Source organism: Clytia hemisphaerica, unplaced genomic scaffold, assembly GCF_902728285.1.
Source record: "Clytia hemisphaerica strain Z4C2 unplaced genomic scaffold, Clytia hemisphaerica genome assembly, whole genome shotgun sequence".
Classification (NCBI taxonomy): Eukaryota; Metazoa; Cnidaria; class Hydrozoa; order Leptothecata; family Clytiidae; genus Clytia; species Clytia hemisphaerica.
Genome location: NW_027104101.1, coordinates 4,584,769 through 4,589,839, shown reverse-complemented (window position 1 = coordinate 4,589,839; position 5,071 = coordinate 4,584,769).

The following is a 5,071-nucleotide window of genomic DNA, read 5'->3' as shown; positions in this document are numbered from 1 at the left end:
ATTTAGGTTCCCACTTAGGTTCCCCCATCCCACTTTTCCGGTGTTCATTTAGGTTCCCACTTAGGTTCCCCCATCCCACTTTTCCGGTGTTCATTTAGGTTCCCACTTAGGTTCCCCCATCCCACTTTTCCGGTGTTCATTTAGGTTCCCACTTAGGTTCCCCCATCCCACTTTTCAGGTGTTCATTTAGGTTCCCACTTAGGTTCCCCCATCCCACTTTTCAGGTGTTCATTTAGGTTCCCACTTTAGGTTCCCAGGTTCCCCCATCCCACTTATCCGGTTTGCCATAATTTTGTGGACCTACCTGTTTATAAAACGAATAATAAAAGTTTAATGAAGGCAATGTAGAAACAAAAACTGAATGATTTAAAATGTTGAAAGTGGGGCCCAAAAAAAAAACTGTATTTTTTTTAATTCGATGTCTTTGTACAAAAAATTAGGTAAAACTAATGAACAGATTTTTAAGTCCAAAAACCCCTATTTTTGGGCATTTTTGGGAATTTTTTGGGCCCAGATTTCTCCGAGTTCTAAGCCTTGCCTGCAGAGTTATATCTTTCAGAAGTGAATAGGCCTCACTGAAGTTTCAACTTGCCCATAGGGCAGTTGTACAATTTTATCCAAGCTTCAATTTATGATTTTGATCTCAATTGAGCGAATCAACTTTTGGTTGTACGTATATTTTTGCAAATTGAAAATTATATATATATTTTTTTTCACATAATCATTTATTTATTTATTTAGTTTACTTATTATAAATAGGACGAATAGCCATTGAGATGTATGGAAGTGCCTGAAATACAAATAATAATAAATAATAATAAAAGTTAGGAAAAACTAATGAACAAGTCCAAAAAACCCTATTTTTGGGCATTTTTTGGGCCCAAAATTTTTTTTTTTTGAAAAATGAGCTTTTCATATTTAGCACACTGTAATTCTACGTCTTTGTACAAAAAATTAGGAAAACCTAATGAACAGATTTTTCAAAAAGTCCAAAAAACCCTATTTTTGGGCATTTTTGGGCCGAAAATTTTATTTTTTGAAAAAAACAGGCTCCTTCACATTTTGTTAATCACCATATTGCACCTTTTTACCAAAAATCACAAAATTCCTATGATTCTATCCCGAGAAAAGTTGGAAAGCTCTAATTTTGACGACCCACTTTTTCCCCTGCCTATTCTAATTGTGAATTAAAGTTGGCATAAAGGTGGGCTGTCTAAAGTCAGTGTTTTACTTTCCATTTGCCTATGTCCTAGATTAGGGGTAGAAACCAATCAAGTAGTCGGACGGCTGAGAAGTAAGTGTGAGTCAGTAGATATAATTCTGGCATAAATTTATGGCTAATCCTCGAATAGTAAGTTTTGGGGAAAATTTGTCCCGATAAATACAATATTAGTATAAATAAGTGAGGATCGCCTACAAACATAACTGCAGGGAGGGAGGGAGTTAAAAATATTTCATCCTTTCAGCTTTCAGTTAGAGCGTCGACTTGAACAGGGAGCCGACAGGGAGATGCGATGGCCATTATGAACATGACGTCAAGTGGCTATTAGCAAAGTAGACTCAGTTGGCGGAGGGCGGCAACCCAGCCATTCGAATTATGTATGTGGCGCTTATCAAATAAAAGTTAAACCACGATTTAACCTGTGTTAAATCCAAATTTAACTTTCCATTTGCCTATGTCCTAGATTAGGGGTAGAAACCAATCAAGTAGTCGGACGGCTGAGAAGTAAGTGTGAGTCAGTAGATATAAGTTTGGCGTAAATTTATGGCTAATCCTCGAATAGTAAATTTGGGGAAAATTTGTCCCGACCGAAGGTGCCCCCAAAACGTATGGTTGCAGACATATTTACATAATAACATTAAAATCCTACAAGATAAATAAGAAGATAAAAACAAATAAACTTATATATAAAATTTACGTGAATCAAGAAATCATTCTTGCGTCATGATTTATTACTGTTTAACTAGGTCCATACCCCTCTCTAGGGAAAACGATATATGTAAACTTGCCTTTTGCCATTAAACTAATACCCATAAATATGGAGGAGGCTTGGATACCTGCAAGGGGAAGCACCCATTATGGAGGACCCAGACACTGTGAGAAAGATGTCACGTATAACGCCCTAACCCCAGTGGCCCCGCCCTACCACGGACCCGGCCACGGAGGAGGTCTCTGAGGACACACCCCGCAATGACGGGAAGCCAGCCCTGCCTAACCCCAGACCCGGCCACGGAGGAGGTCAATGAGGACACACCCCGCAATGACGGGAAGCCAGCCCAGCCCTCCCACAGAACCTGTGGTGGAGGAGGTCTCTGGGGACACGCCCCGCGCCCACGGGGAGCCAGCCCAGCCTACCCATAGACGGGCCCATTATTGAAAGGGAAAACGGAATGATTGGATCCCCAAAGCTGCATAATGCTATCAATTCTAGCCATTGGTAACTTCGTAAAACGTGTTATTAGTAGTGCCTCCTTTACAGAAACTCCAAGCAGGATCTTTTTACTAGCCAATTATGGTGTCAAAAGTGATTTCCTGATAACTTCAAAAGTCTTGTCTTCTCCCAAGATTTGACCAGCTATCTGTATAACTGATGCTCTACTTGTGATAAGGACTCGATAAAAACATACACACCCTAGGAACAATATAGTAACCAAAAGAACATATAATAGAAAATAAAATATTATTTTATAAACTATTTAGATATTATACCTAAATATATCGAAAACGATATGAAATACTTAATATGCATTTTAACTTGCGTCTGGTCTGCAACATGAGCCGTCCATAACTTTACAGCCTTGTTAACAAGCTATGTAAACCATCTAATCAATGCCGATTGTTTATTATGTACTGATCACGATCCTTCTTTATGCTTCTATCTATAACCGGATAATTCTCAACGCGCCGCTCACTGCAACTAGGATAAATAGCTTTCTCCGAATTAACCTTGGTCAGCCGACTGACAGAGAACCATCCGTTTATAGTTGTGTAATACAATATCTAAATTAATATAAATGCCGTAGAAACTGACTCAAATTTGACGTGCACTGTCTGTGTACAACCTTACCTAGGTTGAGCCTTCAAGCCAAAAAGATCACTGTACTGTTTTCATCTTCAACGGGCCAAAATGTTAATAAAAAATGTTCCTGTTTTTGCAAGCCCCTTGCGCAAAACCGACAACCTAATTCCAAAAGAAAATATGTTAAACCAAATTCAAGTTTTTTGTCCTTCTTCCACCTCGCTCCAAGCAACCGAGCCTTATGATAGCCAAAGACAATAAAATAAGCTATTACAGCCTTAATGACCACAAAATGTCCAGCGACAATCCCCAAACGTCACGACCAGCGACAATCACCTTGGCCAACATGCAATTTGCGTTCCGTAAAAGTGATGGTTATGAATTAACCCCAAGAGATATCGGAAGATTCAATAAAAATGTTTCATCCCTTCAGCTTTCAGTTAGAGCGTCGACTTGAACAGGGAGATGCGATTACCACTATGAACATGACGTCACGTGGCTATTAGCAAAGTAGACTCCGTTGGCGAATTATGACAAAGTAAAAAAGAAAAACTTTGCATTTAGCAAAATAACCATTTTTGAAAAAATTATTGTTGCTACGGCACTGATAATCTTTTCCAAGCAAAGATTTTAACTACCAATTTTGTACCCTCTTTCTGCCTACTCTAACAATAAGAATAGGCAGGGCAGAAAGTCGACCGTCTAAACTAGAGCTAAGAGACGAACGGACGAACACAGGCTAATTTATAGGACCTCTAGGTAGGTCCAAAAATAAAGAAATACAGGGAAAAAGCCCAATAAAAATCTGCAAAACCGGCGATATCCAGCATTTTCGGCCGGAAAAAAAATGTTCTCAAAAATCGGATCAGCCATGTTTTGGGCATTGCTAATACGCATCTTTGTGCAAAAATTCAGAAAAAATGAATGATGAAATCTCAAGAAAATGCAAAAAGACTGACTGGTTTATTTCCGACATTTTCGGCCAGAAAATATATTTATTAAAAATCGGGCTCTGTCACATTTTAGGTATAGCCATTTTGCATTAGTGTGCAAAATTTCATGAAAAAATATAAAGCACAGCTCGAGAAATTCAAGAAGACCCGTTTTTCCCGCGACTCTCGGCTGTTCCGGCGATTTTTAGAGAGTTCCGACTTCAAAAATTTTATTGGACAATTGAATCGTGCTTGAGGGTGGGTATTGTTATCAATAATGTTTTTGTGTGAAAAAAGCAAAGAAATATAAGGAAAAAGTCCAATGAAAATCTGCAAAAACGGCGATTTCCGAAATATTTCCGGCATCGGAAAATCGGACTGGGCCATGTTTTGGACATTTTTAATACGCATCTTTGAGCAAAAAATTCAGAAAAATTATGAAATCTCGAGAAAATGCAAAAAAAAACAGTATTTCTGAAGATAATTCACGCAGAAGACACAATTCATGGTCAATTTTAGACCAAAATGTGGCGAAAAGTGGAACTTGTGCATGAAATATCTCGAGTTAGGTAAGGAAATCGGCTATAACCGTTTAAGAGTCTTCTATATAGTTTTTCGAGAGCTTTCGAATGGAATACATGATATTGTCTGAAAATAAGTTTGAAATTTTAAAAAACTTCGCCCATAGGGTTTTGCCTGGGGAAAATAGAAATTGACCAAAAAAGGGATGCTCCCTAGAAGATTTTTTCCTGAGGCATAAGCATCCTATAGAGCAGGAACGGAGAAAGTTTCAGCTAGATCTTATTTTTTTCCTACAAACAGTCTGTATTTTTGTAACACGACCACACTAGCTAAATTTCCGGCATTTTCGGCCGGTCCAAAAATCTTCCCCAATACAGTGTGCCCCAAAAGAAAGCGGATAAATCATTCAATGACCGAATATCAAAAATCGACTCCCTTTTTTGTGCTAAAAATTGGAAAAATAGTCTCGTAAAAGGTCGCAAAAACGTCGAAATTCAGTCTCTCAAAGGTAGATCTTCAAACTTTGGCTCGGACACAGGTATGTCCTTGCAAACCTAGTAACCCCTCCCTCCCGGGCCATAGGACGAAGTATTGTTT